This window comes from Canis aureus, chromosome 15, assembly GCF_053574225.1.
Source record: "Canis aureus isolate CA01 chromosome 15, VMU_Caureus_v.1.0, whole genome shotgun sequence".
In the NCBI taxonomy this organism is placed as follows: domain Eukaryota; kingdom Metazoa; phylum Chordata; class Mammalia; order Carnivora; family Canidae; genus Canis; species Canis aureus.
This window is the reverse complement of record NC_135625.1, coordinates 36,827,142-36,845,800: the sequence shown is the minus strand read 5'-3', so window position 1 is coordinate 36,845,800 and position 18,659 is coordinate 36,827,142. Positions and strand designations below refer to the sequence as shown.

Here is an 18,659-nt window from a genome sequence, read left to right as displayed (position 1 = left end):
GATTGCTATCCTTTTTTTTTTTTTTTTTTTTTTTTTTAAGGAGCCAACATACTGATAAAAAGAGAGTAGAGGTTAAGTGGCTCAAAATCTACTCTAACACCAAGTGTCCAGTGTGAGAGATCACTGATGTTTAGAGTAGCACGGCAAGGTGTTTGGTGAGAAAGGTAAGTTTCCAGCAAAATTTTTGGTTTGTTTAGTTTTTCTTAATGTCCTTTCTCCATTCCAGGATTACATCAAAAACACTGCAAAATTCTGTTTAATGATCATGTGTTCTTAGGCTCCTCCTGGCTATAAGAGTTTCTCAGATTTTCCTTGTTTTTGATGACCTTGATAATTTTGAGGAGAATTTATGAGGTCTTTTGTAGACTGTACCTTACCTAGAATTTGTCCACAAAAGACCTTATAAATTCTCCTCAAAATCTTCTCATGATTAGACTAGAATATGGGTATGGGTTTTTGAAGGGAAAACGACAGTGATAAAGTGATATTTTCTTTCTGGTTTTGAATTTTTAAATTTTTTTAAAAAGATTTTATTTATTTATTTATTTGACTGAGAGAGTAGTTAATTTTTGCTTTTGTTTCCCTTGCCTCAGAACACATATTTAAGTTGCTATAGCTGATGTCATAGGAGTTACTGACTGTTACATTCTAGAATTTTTATGGTTCTTAACTCTCATATTTAGGTCTCTAATCCATTTGAAATTTGTTTTTGTGTATGGTATAAGAAAGTGGTCCAGTTTCATTGTTTTGCAAGTTGCTGTCCAGTTTTCCCAACACAATTTGTTGAAGAGATTGTGTTTTTCCCATTGGATATTTTTCCTGCTTTGTTGCAGACTGATTGACCATATAGTTGTGGATCTGTTTATGGGTTTTTTTATTCTATTGTATTGAACTATTTTTGTGCCAATACCATATTGTTTTAGTTACTACAACTTTGTAATATAGCTAGAAGTCCAGAATTGTGATGTCTCTAGCTCTGCTTTTCTTTTTTTGACATTGCTTTGGTTATTTGGAGTCTTTTGTGGTTCCATACAAACTTTAGGCTTATTTGTTCTAGTTCTGTAAAAAAATGCTTTTGGTATTTTGATGGAATTACATTAAATGTGTAAATTGCTTTGAGTAGTATAGACATTTTAACAATATTTGTTCTTCCAGTCCATAAGCATGGAATGTTTTTCCCTTTCTTGTGTGTGTGTCATCTTTAACTTCTTTCACTAGTTTTTTTTTTTTTTTTTTTTTTTATAGCTTTCAGAGTACAGGTCTTTCATCCTTTGGTTATGTTTACTCCTAGGTGTCTTATTTTTGGTACAATTGTAAATGGGATTGTTTTCTTAATTCCTTTTTCAGCTGCTTCATTTGGGGGGGGGCATAGAAGTGAAACAGTTTTCAATGATTGATTTTGTATCCTGTGACTTTACTGAATTTATCAGTTCTAGCAGTTTTTTGGTGGAGTCTTTTGGGCTTTCTATATATATAATAAAATGTTATATGCAAATAGTGAAAGTTTTACTTCTTTACTGATTTGGATGCCTTTTATTTCTTTTTCTTGTCTAATTTCTGTGACTATGACTTCTAGTACTATGTTTAATAAAAGTAGTCTTGTTCCTGACTACAGAGAAAAACTCTCAATATTTTCCCCATTGAGGATGATATTAGCTGTGGGTTTTTGATATATGGCCTTTATTATGTTGGGGTATGTTCCCTCTAAACCTACTTTGCTGACGGTATTTGTCATGAAAGGATGTTTTACTTTGTCAAGTGCTTTTTCTACATCTATTGAAATGACCATATGATCTTTATTTTTTCTGTTTTTGATGTGATGTAGCACATTGATTGGTTTGTGAATACTGAACCACCCTCACAACCCAGGAATAAATCCCACTTGATCATGGTAAGTGATTTTTTAAAAGTGTATTGTTAGATTCTCTTTGCTAGTATTTTGTTGAGGATTTTTGCATGTATTTTCATCAGAGACATTGGCGTATAGATCCTTTTTTTGTGTGTGTGTATGGTGTCTTTATCTGGCTTCGGGATCAGGGTTATGCTGGTATCATAGAGTAAGTATGGAAGTTTCCTTTCATTTCTATTTTTTGGAATAGTTTGAGAAAAAATAGATATTAACTTGTGTTTTGTAGAGTTTGCCTACAAATTTGTTTGTTGGGAGTTTTTAATTATTGATTCAATATTTTTTGCTGATAATTGGTCTATTCAAATTTTCTATTTCTTCCTGTTTCAGGTTGGTAATTTATATGTTTCTAGGAATTTATCCATTTCTCCTAGGTATCCAATTTATTGGCATTTAGTTTTTCATAGCTTCATAATTGTTTGTATTTCTGTGGTGTTGTTTTTTATTTCTCCTCACTCATTTGTGATTTATTTATTTTGGTCCTTTCTCTTTTTTTCTTGATAAGTCTGGCTAGAGCTTTATCAACTTCGTTGATGGTTTTCAAAGAATCAGCTCCTGGTTTTATTTACCTCTTCTATTGTTTTATTTCTGCTCTGATCTTTATTATTTCCTTCCTTCTGCTGGTTGTGAGTTTTGCTTATCTTTTGTTTTCTAGCTCCTTTAGGTGTAAGGTTAGATTGTTTAAGATTTTTCTTTCTTCTCAAGGTAGGCCTGTATAACTATAAACTTTCCTTTTAGAACCGTTTTGGCTGCATCCCAAAGGTTTTGAACTATTATGTTTTCATTTTCATTTTTTCCCATGTACCATTTATTTCTTCTTTGACTTCCTGGTTGACTTGTGCATTGTTTAGTACCATGTTATTTAACCTCCATGTATTTGTATCTTTCCAGATCTTTTCCTTGTGGTTGATTTCTAGTTTCATAGTGTGTGGTCAGAACAGATGCATGCTATGACTTCAATTTTGAATTTGTTGAGGCGAATTTTGTGGTTCTCCTGTGATCTATTCTGGAGAATTCTGATCTTTTTCCATGTGCACTTGAACAGACTACGTATTCTGTTTTTTTAGGATGTAATATTCTGAATATACATGTTCACTCCATCTAGTCCAGTATGTCATTCATTGTTTCCTTGTTGATTTTCTGTTTGGATCGTCTATTATCATTGATTAGTTCCATTCTGTTTGTCATTAACTCTTATATATTTGGGTGTTCCCATGTTGGCTGCATAAATTTTTACAATTGTTATATCTTTTTGTTGGATTATCCTCTTTAATATCATATAGTATCCTCCTTTGTCTCTTATTGCAGTCTTTGTTTTAAAGTCTATTTTGTTTGGTAGAGGTATTGCTACTCTGGCTTTCTTTTGACAATGATTTGCATGATAAATGTTTCTTCATCCCTTCATTTTCAATCTGCAGATGGCTTTAGGTCTAAAATGAGTCACTTGTCAGCAACATATAGGTGGGTCTTGTTTTTTTAATTCATTCTGTCACTCTATCTTTTGATTGAAGATTTTAGTCTATTTACATTCAAAGCAATTATTGATAGATATATTTTTTTTTGCCATTTTATTACTTGGTTTGTGTTGTTTCTAAAGATTTTTCTGGTCCTTTCTTGTCTTTCTTTCATGACTTTCTGATTTTTTTTTTTTTTTTTTAGTGATCTATCTAGATTTCTCTATTTTTTGCATATTAATGGTTTTTGATTTGTGGTTACTGTTAGATTTGTATATAACATCTTCTGCATATAGCAGTCTATATGAAGTTGATGGTCATTTAAGTTTGAACCCATTCTTTATCTCTTTCCTCTCACATTTTAGGTGTATGGTGCCATATTTTATATCCTTTTATTTTGTGAATTCCTTGACTATTTTGTTTTCCAGAAATACTCATTTTTACTGCTTTTGTGTTTTCTACCTTCATGCCATCAGTTTTTGTCTTTTCACTCAAAGGTTCCCCTTTAATATTTCTTGTGGGCCTAGTTTAGTAATCATGAATAATTAACTCCTTTATTTTTTGTTTGTCTGGGAACCTCTTTATCTCCAACTCTTTATTTTCCAACTATCCATTGTCCATTTACTTATCTGTGTAATTCTAGTTTGCAAGAGGAAGTATCAATGATCAATTTATATCATCATGGGACAATTTTATCATCTGGAATACAATTCTTAGGTATATCTTCTTTTGCCTTTAGTTTGACATATTCTACTCATTTCCAGTTACTTACATCAGCAGTTTCCCCCATTCCCTAGAGTGAGGTTGTTTCATACATTTGTAATAGAGTTAGATTGTTTTGTCGCATTCTGCATTCCATCCTGGGATTCTCCTGACCCCCTACATGTTGCTTATTTAATTTGCATACCTTAAGTGCTATACGGTTCTATGAGTTCTGGCAGTTGCATATTATCATGTATTCATCATTACAATATCACATGGAATATTTTCAACCCCCTAAAAAGTCCCCTGTGCTTCACTTATTTAGTCCCCTGCCTTCTTTCCCCTTTCCCCAAACTCCTGGAACTACTGATCTTTTTATGGTTTTGTGCTCTTTTATTGGTTTGGCTTTTCTAGAATGTCATATAATTAAAATCATACAGCATGTAGCCTTTTCATACTGACTTCTTTCACTTAAACATTATGTATTTAAGATTTATTCATCTTTTTCTGTGGCTTGCTAGCTAATTTCTTATTATTGCCGAATAGCATTCAATTATACAGGCATACTACAGTTTGCTTATCTATTCACATTTGGAAGCACATTTTGCTTGCTTCTAGGTTTTGCTAATTATAAATAAATCTGCTATAAACATTCAAGTGCAAGTTTTAGTGTGGTCAGAAGTTTTCACATCACTTAGGTAAGTATCTAGGAGCATGATTGCTGGATCATATGATAAAGCTATGTTTAGCTTTGTAAGAAATTGTCAAAATATTTCCCAAAGTGATTGTACCACTTTGCATTTCCACTAGTAGCAAATGAGAATTCCTATGAATTACTATACTGTACATCCTTGCCAGTATTTGGTATAGTCTTTTTTTCTTTAGCCATTTTGATAGGCTTTAGTGGTATATTGTTTGTTGTTTTAATTTGCAATTTCTTAACAAAAATGATGATGAAAATCTTTTCATATGTTTATTTGCTATCTGTATATCTTCTCTGGTGATGTGTTTGCTCATGACTTTTGCCCATTTTTTAAATTTGGTTGTTTGCTTTCTGACTGTTGAGTTTTAAATGTTCTTTGTATATTTTGGATATAAGTCCTATGTCAGATATGTGTTTTGCAAATATTTTCTCTCAGTCTGTGGCTCATATTTCCATTCTCTTAATAGTATCTTTCACACAGCATAGGTTTTTTTTGTTTTTGTTTTTGTTTTTTTTTTTTAAATTTATAAAGTCCTACTTTCTTTTGTCTTCAATCTTGGTTTTGGTGCTGTATGCAAAAACGCATCAGCAAGCCTAATATCACCTAAATTTTCTCCTATGTTTTCTTCTTGAGGTTATATAGCTTGGATTTTACATTTAGGCCTATGATCCATTTCAAGTTAATTTTTGAAAGGTGTAAGATCTTTCTTTAGTCCCTCTCCCCTCTCCCCTTTTCTCTTTTGTCTAATTTGGCATCTACTTGTTCCAGGACCATTTGTTGAAAAGACTATTCTTTCTCCATTGACTTATCCATGCTCCTTTGTTAAACATTAGTTGACTACATTTGGATTGTAACTTTCACAAGTATTTCTCCATTTAGATGAATATTCTGTTCTATTGGTCTATGTGTGTATTCTTTCACCAGTACCATACTGCGTTGATTACTGAGGCTTGTACTAAGTCTTGGAATCAAGGTAATGTGAGCTCTCCAACTATGTTCTTCTTCAGTATTGTGCTGGCTATTCTAGGCCTTTTGCCTTTCCATATAAATTTTAAAATCAGTTAATGTTAATATCTAAAAATATCTTACAGGAATTTTTATTGGGATTACATATAATCTTTGGATCAAGTTGGGAAAAAATCAACATCCGAATAATATTGAGTCTTCCAATCCATGAACACAAAATGTTGTGCCCAAGATTACGTATCTGAGAAACCACCAAGGAGCCGACACCGATGCAAAAACACAAGGGTTTATTTACAAGCTCAAGCTTGGGTCCAAGTATACCCGACTCAATGGAGCTGAGACTTGGACCCTGAGGTGGGTTCCAGCTTAGTTTTATGGACTGGTCTAGGGGACCTCCAGAAGCGGGGAGGAAATTCTCAAGTTCTGTTTACATTCTGATATGGGGCTTTCAAGGGCATTGAGCTCTGTTCTCATTCTAATATGGGGCTTTCTAGGGCGTTAAGCTGTAAGCTGTTTTTTCCTGTAACTGAAGCAAGGTAAATTTCAGCTCTTATTCACAGGGGCCTGAGATGTCTTTACTTGTGCTAACGCTGAACTTAAGGTGGAATGGCCTTAATTTTCTCGACTGCCACAAAAATATGTCTTCAATTATTCAGATAAATTTTTATTCTTCTTATATCAGAGTTTTATAGTTTTCCACATATAGATCATCGACATATTTTGTTTGATTTATACTTAAAGAATTAATTTTTCGTGTGTTTTTTTTTCCCATTTAGGATATTTTATTTAATTAATTAATTTATTTAATAATAAATTTATTTTTTATTGGTGTTCAATTTGCAAACATACATAATAACACCCAGTGCTTATCCCGTCAAGTGCCCCCCTCTGTGCCGGTCACCCAATCACCCCCACCCCCCGCCCTCCTCCCCTTCCACCACCCGTAGTTCGTTTCCCAGAGTTAGGAGTCTTTATGTTCAAAATGGTATTTTTCTTTTATTTAAAATTTTAATGGTTTATTGGCGGCATATGATACAGCGATTGATGTTAGTAAATAAACATTATATCCTACAACCTTGCTATATTTGGTAATGTTTCAGGAGTATATTTGTTGATTCCTTGGGATTTTCTACATAGACAATCCCATCATCTCGGACAAATGAGAGTTTTACTAGCTCTTTGTCAATCTATCAACATGTTTTATTTCTTTTTCTTATCTGATTGCAGTAACTAGGCCTTCCAGTATTACACTGAATAAAAATAAGAGAGGACATCATTGCCTTGTTATTGATCTTAATAGGAAAGGTAACCAGTACTTCACTATTAAGTGTAATGTTAGCTATAGGGGTGTGTGTGTGTGTGTGTGTGTGTGTGTGTGTGTTCTTTAACAAGTTGAGGAAAATCCCCCCTATTACTAGTTTGTTGAGAGTTTTTATCACGAATGGTTAGTAGGGATTAGTAGGGGAGAGAAAGCATTATATAATCTTATGTTTCATCTTGTTTTCAAGGGCCTGGGTCTCAGGTTTGTAACTTTCACAAGTATTTCTCCATTTTATAGCTCTGTTCTTCCCTTAGATTAGACAGGAAAGCTAGAGGGCAGGAAGTGGCAGCAATGTTCTTCCCTCATTTCAGATAAGACTTTGGTTAGATTTTTTTTTCCTGAAGAGAAGGTCTTTGTATGGAGAATACTCTTAGAGGGTATTTCACATTGACTAGTTTCCTCCTGGCACTATGAGAGAATCTTTCTTAGATCTTCACTTTGAGAAACTAGTAGATTCCTGGAGGTAAAACGTACAAAATCTGGGGACTCCTTTAAGACTGCAGCTCTCAGGAATATCTTACTTACGTGTTCCCATGAATTTTTGACTCCAAAACTCCAAAGTTTGCTGTAGGTATGAGCATGCCTTTTACACATTTGAGCTGAAACCAGTGTAACACATTGCTTTTTATCTCTAATTTGGAAGCCCAGAAAATTTAGAACCTACTCTGCATTCCATGGATCATCATGTATCCTATTTGTCCTATAAGTTTATGTTGGTCACGGAAGCAGAGAAACATTTGCCTCTAGAGCAAATAAGGTAATTTCAGTTTAATTGAGAATATAATGGATGAAATCAGGACAGGAAAGAAAAATGAATTATCAACGTTTAGCTTTGCAAAACCCTTTTGTGAAAAAAAAAATAGGCCTAAGGCAACATTTTTCTGGATGGGGCAGTTGCGAGCATAGAATCATTTATTCCAGAGTACTATTATATGCTTAGCTCTATGGGAGGTGCTGGAGCTATGAGAATAGGTAAGATGAAGGTATCCATTCTACATGCTCAGTTTAAAGTTCAGGGAAGGATATACAATCATGGTATATTTAATAGTGTGATTGGAGGATAATCTTTAGGCAAGAGAAAAAGCCTAAGTAAACCTGGAGATAAAAGAGAACAAGAACCGAAAAGAAACAAAGAATCCCAGGATGGAAGGAGCATGGAATTTATTCAAGTCAGAATCAGAGTAGGAAATACATGGCACATTCAAAAAGTACAGTTGAAGATAATTTAAGTGACAGACTGTCTTCAAAGATGTTGACAAGGTTATGAAGACTATCAGGAGTTGATGAAGTCGTTCCACCCATTGAAAGAGTCACGGGAGGGAACGGTTATGAAACCTAGGGGAGAGAGATAACTGTAAGAGAGGGCTGCCAGAAAGGAGATGTTCCCCTCAGTTGAGGAATGTAACTTCTATCAATTGCTGGCCTGATAGGAAAAGATGCAGGGACATTAAACCTCTACCAGATGATTTCCCATAGTTGGTTATCATTGGGGGAACCCAAAGTCAAAGTTTCCTCTTTTTTTCCCACTAATTCCATGATCCCATTGCTCTCTATCAGCATTTCCTTTGGATGGCATTATTTACCAGGTAGGATGAACCCAACCATAATCTCCACAGCAGTTGAGTCCTCAGCAGTCCTGATCTTATTGGTTTGCCTCAGTTTTCTATTAATTAATATGATTATTTAAAAGGCATCTGAATGAATCTTCTTGATATTGGTGATAAGTCCTTGACATATCTAATTCTCTATTAGTAAACTGAGTGAGTCATCTCAGCCAGCAGAGTGATTACTTTTACTACTTGTTGGTTAAGCAGCATGAGAAGCTGCAAATGGCTATGAGACAGTCTCAGCTTTAAAATTTAGACAGAAACATGATTATATTCCCCAACAGAATCACCTCTTTTTTAGGCACTAAAACCTCCAAATCCACTGTTCTCAAGCTAATGGGGAAGGGCAAGAGGAATTCCTTAAGTGTTAGGTATTAAATTGACTTCTTCCATTGGGTTTCTTGATACCAGGACCAATTCACTTTGACTGTGGGTAGCCATAACTATATGTTGCCCACACATGAAAGAAATATGCTACACTTTGTAGGACAACACTATAACCCTAGGTCCTAATTGGAACAAATTACTACCTGTTCTGTGATGGAATCAATCTGCAACCAGATAGGTGCTCTTTCTAATGCTATACTGGGGCTTAGTGTTGCCTTCTTCTGATGGCAGCCTGGGCACTCAGCTTTGGCACAGTATGAGCAGTATGCCCTTTATTTTTTGAAGGGAGGTGATTTTAAGTTTTTATTTTAATTCCAGTTAACATATAGTGTTATATTAGTTTCAGGTGTGCAATAGAGTGATTCACACTTCCATACATGATCCAGTGCTCATCACAAGAAGTGCATTCCTAAATCCCCATTATCTTTTTAACCTATCTCCACTCCCCTCTTCTCAGGTAACCAACAGTTATGTTCTCTGTAATTGAGTATGTTTCTTGCTTTGTGTATGTGTGTGTGTCTCTCTCTCTTTTTTTCCTCCTTTGTTTACTTGTTTCTTAAATTGTGCATCTGGGTGAAATTATATGGTTTCTGTCTTTCTCTTACTGACTTATTTTTATTGGCATTATACTATTTAGTTCTATCCATGTCATTGCAAATGGCAAGATTTCCATTCTTTTTTGTGGCCCAATAATATTTCATTGTGTATATACACCACTTCTTCTTTACCCATTCATCAATTGATGGACACTTTACCTGCTTCCATATCTAGGCTCTTGTAAATAATGCTCCTATAAACATAAAGGTGCATGTATCCTTTTGAATTGGTGTTGTGTTAGTCTTTGGGTAAATACACAGTAATGCAATTGCTGGATCACAAGGTAGTTCTATTTTTAATTTTTTGAGGAACCTCCATACTGTTTCCCACAGTGGCTGCACCAGTTTGCATTCCCCCTAACAGTGCACAAGTGTTCCTTTTTCTCCACATCTTCATCAACACCTGTTGTTTCTTGAGATACCACCTTATTCTTGAATAGCATTTTAGGGATACTCTCCATGTCCCATTGTTAGGTATTCAGTCTCTACCAGAGCCAAGTAGTAATCTAGCAGTTGCTCTTCAAAAGAAGACATATCTACAGGAACCAGTACTGCCTTACTCAAAAATTGTAGGGAGCTTAGCCATAGACTCTGTAAGTCATCTCTATGTTCCACAAATAGCTTCTGACACTATTGGGTCTACTGGGTCATAAGATGCAAATAATAGGACAACTTACATTATAGCCTCATTCTGCTGCAGTTTCCTCTTTCTCCAGATCCCATTCAAAACATTTAGAATTTTAGGTTACCTAGAAAATTAGACAGCACAACACATTCAAATTAGCCTATGTTGTCTTCCAAAATCCAAAGACACTCCCCCAAATTCTGTGCCTTTTTCTGTTTGATGGTTAATACAGCGGTAGAGACCTGATTCCTACTTTAAAAGGCTTTTGTTGTTATTGTTGTTGTTTTGGTCAAGCTGTTTGTCAGTGGACCATTAGTAACTTCACCAATGCAGCAGGCTCTGCACTTTCGTTGGGTTTATCTCTCATCTTTTGATATCAATGTGCTTTACTTAAACATATAGGATAATGGCAAGAAATAACCAGGGCAGATTGGGAAAATTGTCCTTAATGTAATGGATGAATGTAGTCTCCTATAGGACATCAAGATCTTGAAGGTTTTGCAGACAATTGACTGGAGAGTTCTCCTATCTCTATGTGTAGATAGTGAAGGTGAATCGCAGGTTTTGCCTTCTGAAGACAAACTGCTTTTGATTATCTTTGCTGAGGTGGACTAAAAAGAAAGCATTTATTCAATCAATATCTGCATATCAAGTATGAGGTGCTTGTTGATTTGTGTTAGAAGGTCCCACTTCTGGAACTATAGTCATGATAGTATCACCACCTGATCAAATTTGTAACAGTTTATAGTCACTCTCCATGCTGCATGTGGGTTTTGTACCTGGCAAAGAGGTGAGTTTAATGAAGCCAGAAATCACCTACTCTTAAATCTTTGAAGCCTTTACTGGTGGCACTAGTTGCTTTAATAGTCTCAATGAAAAGATAACATTTGAGGGTTACTGTCCTGGAGATTGGGGGGCAATTTCTAAGTTTCTGGGATTCTGAGTTCTGACTTTATTTATTAAAAGGTCGTATAAGACTAGGATTGTATATAATATGATTTACCAAGGCTTTAAGACCCTATCTGAGTGGTAAGCTTAAACAGACTTTCCCAGTGATGTTAGCCAACTTTGAAGTGAAAAGTCTAAAAAAATAAAATAAAATAAAATAAAATAAAATAAAATAAAAAAGACTAAGGGAAAGGAAAAGATTTTTTTTTGAGAGGTCAGGGTCCAAAAGAATGATATATAAACATTGGGGTATTGTTAGACAAATAGACCAGATTGCCTTGAGACATTCTTAATGTTTCAATTGGAAAGGAAAAAAAATGAAGCATGAAACATAAATACAATCCATTTACCAGCAATGGAAGTTTCCAAGGGTGACTTTTTGCTTGTTTGGATTTTTAGCATAGCCAGAAGTATTGTTCTTTTCCCAGGTACTGCCTCTTTCTGAAATTAGTAATGGAATAGATATTGTATTTTTATTGTATAGAATAAAATAGTTCATCTTAAAGCAGTGGGAAGTATGAAGGTCTTGTCTCAAGGCATGGGCATGCATGCTTATTTTATAAACATTAAAGAGGTAAGTGTGTACCTGGAGAATAATTTGGAGGAGGGCACATTTCTTCATCTGAATCCCATGCTGCTGCTCCAAAAAGATCTGGACAATCAATGCTTCCTTCCAATATTGTTTTATCAAAACTTGTCTATATGTAATGTTCTTTGGATGTCCTTAACAAATTCAATCAAGACTACTAATTTTATCTCTTTATCCACAAAAATTTGCTTTGTGGACATAAATTTGTCCTTTCAGATAACACTGGTTTAAGTTCTGGAAGGATATTAACATACTTTATTTTTCTTATGATTTTCCATTCTTCCTTGTATTATTTGGGCTCTTGATAAGCCAGTTAGTTACTGTGTTTTCTAGAAAAAGAAAGTTGGGGTATGTTAACATTCTCTTCAGTTTCAATACTTTGTCTTGAAGATGATGAGCTGTCATTAGCTCATTCTTTTTTTTTTTTTTTTTTCATTAGCTCATTCTTGGACCCCAATACAGAAAATAGACATATTGTCAAAATACAGGTTAAGAACTTGGCCTGTTGATATGAGGAATATATATTTATTCAAAAATATTTATTAAATATCTAATATGTGTGAATATAATGGCAAGTATAAGAATGTTGATCTCTTCCCACAAGAAGCTGAAATGGAAAAGACATAAAATATTGCAAAAAAAAGTAAATACAATCACATTGAGAACTTATAGCATAGGCATTTGACCTAGTAGGGGGTCAGGAAAGACTTTCTTGATGAAATGAGTTTTAAGCTGAAACCTGTAACATGAGTAAAATTGTGAGGTGAAAGATGTGTGTTTCATGCATACACAGACCAGTGTGTGTGTATAAGGAGGAAGGTATTTCAGGGAGGATGTGATGATGTGAAAAAAAAAACCTTATGAAAAACCTTATGAAATAGAAATAGCAAAATACACAGAGAAATCTCACAAAAGGAGTAGTGGAAGCATAGAGTGTAAAGGAGAACATGCTTTAAATAAGAACAGAAATGTTACACAAGGTCTTGAAATCAATTTAAGAACTTTTGAATGAATTGGATTGAATTCTGAAGCTAATGGGCAGACATTTAAGCATGTTAAGCATGGAACTTGACATAATCAGATCTGTGGTTTGGAACAATCATGCTGGCCTCCATGTGAGAAAGCACTGTGCTTTTTATGGAAAGAGCAAATCATTAATAGAGAAACCAAAGAGAGCCAGCAGGAGGTGGTTGTCCAGTTCAGAATGGAAGAGTTCCTAGTGAATGTTGGTGGATTTAATGTGAATGAAGGGGAAGTAGAGGAAGGATTGAAAACTCATGGGTAGGAGTAGAGGCAGGAGTACAAATAAAAGAGTCTATCTAAATGCTGGAATAGAGCATGATAAGTCAAAAACATCAAGTACTCAGGACTTTCACCTAACTTTGACAATTGATAATTATGTCCTTTTAAATGAACCACTGTCTTCATTCTTTTAATTAATAGTTAAAAAGCATCTTCAGTGCTCAAATACTATGTATCTTAAACATCATGTAGATTTACAAGCCTCAGTATCTTCTTGTATCAGTGTGGATATGGTTAGGAAAATGAAGCCATTCCTGGAATAAAGGGTTTCAACATAGGAATTAAGTTTTTTACCTAACTTGGGCAATGATGTTCTGGGAGGCCACAGTTAGATTAGAGCTGATAGGAAGAAGATTGCAGTTAGAAGAATTCTGAAAATTTCAGCCTGAAACACTACAGTGGGTGTTTTTCAAAAGTACTATGATAAACCACCACAAATTTTAAGTCTTTGGGAAAGATCCCACCATTTTCCCAGTTTACCATAGTAAAGAGCTCACAGAGAGGTTTGTAAAGCCACTAGATTTGCTCACAAAGACCTCCAAAGCATAATGACTTCTCTTCCATTCTGCCTTCTAAATTCATGCAAGTTACTTTCATAGGTAAACTTTATAAAGAGCCATACAGGAAAGGAATAGCTTAGAAATGTATCTTCTGGCTTCTACCCTGCATTGTAAAGGAGATCTTAAGATGGGGTTGTATTAGTGTAGGTCATCCAGAAAGCTGACTCCAAGATGGAGTTAAGTGCACAGATTTATTAGGGGGAATGCCTGTAAGAGAAAAATAAAAAGCGAGCTAGGGAAGGCTGGGGAAAGCATCAGGTCATGATGCTATTCTGATTAATAGTAAAGGAAGAGAGAAAGAAGGTTGGATGGAAATGAGGGGGTACTGCCATAGAGTCAAAAGAAAGTTTGCCAGAGTATCAGGGAGTCTTCAGGCCAAAGTTGGTCATTAGAGTAATCCTAGGCCTCCCAGAAAGATGCCTGCCTATACACTTGCCACACCCAGTCACTGTCTGGTTGTAGCTCATGGAAAGTGTGATCTCAGTAAAATGTGGTGATAGATTTAAGAGCACACACAGAGTTCTTCCTCAAGTGGGCTCTCTGCACTTGAGTTCTGGGAGTCACATTCTCATAGACATCACATACAAGATCTAGTGAAATGTTGGTATCTGACAACCTAGCACAGTCCACGCCTTTGTTGACTTAGCATCCATACCACCCCTTTAACCCATATTTAACTGGAAGAAAGAACAACATCTGGCTAACATGGAGGCAGCTGGTTGATTACAAACAAACACCTTCTCATATTCTCACTAAATGGACACATGAAGTTATATATGCCACTTTACTCACCCTGAGTGATATTACTCTTCTAGTAAGTTATAATCCTTCTAGTAATTTACAGTCTTTCTGATATCATTAATTTAAAAACTGAGTTAGAGAGTTAACAATTATTAACACATTCTATTTTTTTAATTGCTAAAAGTGTTTATTTTAATCCAGTTATTAACTTACAGTGTTATATTAGTTTCAGGTGTACAGTACAGTAATTTGACACTTTCATGCATCACCCTCTATTAACACATCTTATATCAGATACAAAGTAAATTGAAGAAGGGAGAAAGAACTGGTAATTTGTATGTGTGTATGTGTGTGTTTCATACACAAAGTGTATTATCTATACTGAAACAATGAAAAATGTGCATAAATAATTTGGTTCTCATTTTTGTAACTGGTCATAAGTCTACAACTGCAATTTGTAGCTCTCCTTCTCCACTGCTCATTTCATTTTTCCTTTCTATTCAGCCAGTGCCCCAGATGGTTCTTATTCTGGTGGGTCTGTACTTTTAATAATTTTGATTATATTTTGTTATTGTGGTTTCTTACCATGAAATATGGGGATAATAAGAGGTCCCCCAGAGAATATCTTGGATTATAAACATACTCCTTTGTGCCCCATTGTGTATCAGTAACTGTATCCCCTGGATAGTCAGAATTTGTCATCCAGCCAACACGTAATCTGTTTGAGAAGCCCAAAGTGGCCAGGCATCAGTCTTGACTTACCAGGTCAATGAAATGCTTGCTGGGTCACCTAGAAGTTTCTCCTTTTTTGGACACTAAGACTTCTAATTAAAAGGAACCCAAAGTTTTGAGAATGAGAAGCAAAAAACTTCTAGTAGGTCATTAGATGTTCTCGTGAGAGAATTTATTCTCTTTCCACCTCTGTGTTCCAGACTTGTATATGCTGACTCAAATCACATATCATACCCAGAGGACATTACCTAGCCATTAAACTATCATATCCCATACCCAACCAAGCATTCAAAAATACATTTCACTCTTTTACCAGTTAGTTAACATCCCTTTAAGTGATCTTTTATGCTCATTCTCTCACTAATAGTGATTGAGTATGCCCCTGTCTTCAAAACTGTTAGAGGTTGCAGAAACTTTATTATCTTAAGCATCACAGTGATGTATAAGATGTGATTCCTTCTTTTAAGAAGTTTCCAGGGATTAAAAATGTCAGATCAATTGTCATTGTATAAGTAAGAAATTAAAAATACTTTAATAGACATACAAAGAATATGTACACTCATTATTAAGGGGAAAAAACACTTTTAGTTTGAAGGTCAGAAAAATCTTGATGGGAAAAGACATGTGTAGGTGGAGGATTATTCTAGGCAGTGGAAACCAGAGCGAAGACAAGACACGTAGCGATTTCAAGAGCTCAGCAAGAACAGTCTGGCTTGGCTGGAGACAAAACAAGCACAAGAAACAGGTGGGACAGGAAGTTTGAAAGGCGAATGGGTATGAGATCTTTGCTGATACTGCAATGTCAGTCTGTCTAATGACTTCTTACTGCACTGAGAAACAGCAGGAGGGTTTTCCTTTTGTTTTTTTGTTTTGTTTTGTTTTCTTCTAGAAAAAAAATTGTTGCAAAATATTACAGGTGAAGAAAGCTTCAACCTTGCTTCTACTGCTCAATTTTATGATCTTGGAGAGTTCATTCTCTCTGAGCTTCAGCTTCATTGCCAGTAAATATAGACAATAATACATCCTTCACAAAGTTAAGAGGATGAAATGCCTGTTATAGTACCTAGTTTTTATTAAATAAATATGCCCTGAGCTATGCTCTGAAGTAAGTGGGTAGTGGATCATGATGACAATGAAGATAGATAATTGCCCTTGGGAGGCATCATGTATGGGTGCAAACCACCATTCACCTTGCACCAGCCCCCACAAAGGCTTTTGTGAGACAGACTCTAGGGGTGGGAGTCCTGGCCCTCTGAGTCATTGGACATCAGGAGGTAAAGTGATGGGACTCTCTCTCAACCACATTTTACTGGACCATGACATACTCCTTTTAATTTCTTTCATCTCCTCATTCTTTAGGGTGAAAAATTACTGTATTACAGTCTGTTGCAATCATAAAAAAGACTATATATAAGTATAGAATTTCGTAACTTTAACTATCAGATAAAATATAAATTGCTTAAATCTTTTAGGAATTTTAGCAGACTTTTATATCAGATTCCTCTCTCATTTCCAATACTTCCAAGCCCCATGCATTGTCTGCCTCGTGGAAAGATACCTTACTCATAATGCATCATGATCATTATAATAATAGCTTGTTCTTGAGATGTACAGGTGCTGTTATAGCACTGCACACATATTATTTTATTTAATGAGCAAAACAACTCTATGAGGTTTGTGTTGTTTTTATTCTGATTTTGCAGATGGAAAGAACTGGAATACGAGGGGATCAAGTAATTTGCCAAAGGCTTACTTTACAGCTGCTGAGTGGCAAAACTACAGTTCAAAGCTTGAGTGCCACTCATACACATGTCTGGCTCCCTTTAGCCCATGCTGCAGCATGGCTGACATCAGAGGATCAGCCTTCCCCCAGTGGTCCTCTACACACCAGCACTGGGTTCCTCCACTCTAGTTCTGTCTTCCTGAGTCTTGGTTACTAATAATATCTATGGATTTCATGCAGCACCTGAGAATATTTCTAATAAATTTCCTTTATGATTAAGCCAGTTTGAGATGGCCTCTGTGACTTATAAGCAAGGGTCTGTGTCAGCCACTGTGCCTCCCACTTGCACTCTTGCACACAAGCTACCTGTCAAACAGTTCTTCAATAATAAATATTATTTTGCTAAACCACACACATACTATTATTCTTCCCTCAGTAAAGGAAAGGCACACTCAAATACACATACACAAAAGGAGCTTTAGCTGTATTTCACTTTTTTCTATCAATTGCTTAACTCTTATTTTATAGCTAGAAATTTCCTTTATGTATTTCAGCCAATATTTATTTTTATAAAATATAAATATATTCTTAAATCTGAATCTTATAACTAATACTAAATTCTGAAGCCATTATTGCTCAATCAAACTGAAATAGCATTTTTTGCCTTGAGATATTACTGAAGTGGACACTTGTAAAGCAAGGTGTACCCTCTCTATAGTGAAGGACACTGACAATGACAATCTTGAGAAGTGGCACTTAGCAAGAGCAGCAATAGTATCGGAGCAAAGTGGGCAAGGAAGATCAAAATTTTACTCTTAAACTATTTTGGATTTGGATAGGAGGAAAACATGTTTATTTCATAAAGTGAAGTTTGAAACTACATAGTTTAATTCTATTTAAAAATTAAACCAATCAGCTTATCAATCAATACATATGTTTACAAAACCAATTAGGTGCCCAGTGCATTGTTAGGCTATTTTAGTGTTTCTCATTCTTTTGATTCTATTATCTTTCCAATTAATCTTTTCTCAGGCCTTTCAATGAAATCGAAGGTGAGTACTGGGGCAGCCCAGGTGGCTCAGCAGTTTAGCGCCAATTTCAGCTCAGGGCCTGATCCTAGAGACCAGGGATCAAGTCCGACGTCAGGCTCCCTGAGTGGCTCCCTGAGGAGCCTGCTTCTCCCTCTGCCTGTGTGTGTCTCTGCCTCTCTCTCTCTCTCTCTCTCTCTCTGTCATGAATAAATAAATAAACAAAACCTAAAAAAAAAAAGGTGAGTACTGTGAATGCCTTTGCTTTAGATTCTATCACCATCGCTTGAGAGAGGCACATTCATGATGAGAATAGATTGACAGTCACTAGTGTCCATATATCTCTCCCTGTCTTGTGGTTTATTCTTTGTCTGTATGCCACATTTTGGGCTTCTATCTAAAATTTTCTCTTAAAAATTTCTATCTAAATATGGAAGTTCAAAATGCTACTATCACCTTTGCTTTTGGTCCTATGAGTCTTCTAACTAGCTTGGCTTGCAAGAAGGGACGAGCAAAGCTTAATTTTCCCTCAGTGAAGTGGTTCTCAACCAAGGGCCACTTTGTCCCTCAAGAAACATTTGGCTGTGTTTGGAGAAATTTTCGTTTGTCACATGGTGGGAGCTGGAGGAGTATCACCGGCCATCTAGTGAGTAGGGGCCAAGGTTACTTGCTAAAACATCCTGCAACACATGGGACAGCTCCTCACCCCTCAGTGTCAATAGTGGCAAAGTTGTGAGAATCTGCCATGGTGTTACTGCAAAGGCAGTG

At 35.6% G+C, this 18,659-nt stretch overlaps 1 long non-coding RNA gene across 2 annotated transcripts; it reads left to right on the top strand.

The window, feature by feature from the left end:
• Positions 1-693: 693 nt before the first annotated feature.
• Positions 694-17,142, top strand: LOC144284522 (uncharacterized). Of its 2 annotated transcripts, XR_013352955.1 has the most exons (4): positions 694-1,891; positions 3,325-3,367; positions 5,858-6,086; positions 16,844-17,142. It is a non-coding gene; the product is annotated as an uncharacterized LOC144284522 (long non-coding RNA). The 2 variants fall into 2 exon arrangements; XR_013352954.1 differs by lacking the exon at positions 3,325-3,367.
• The last annotated feature ends 1,517 nt before the right edge of the window (positions 17,143-18,659 follow it).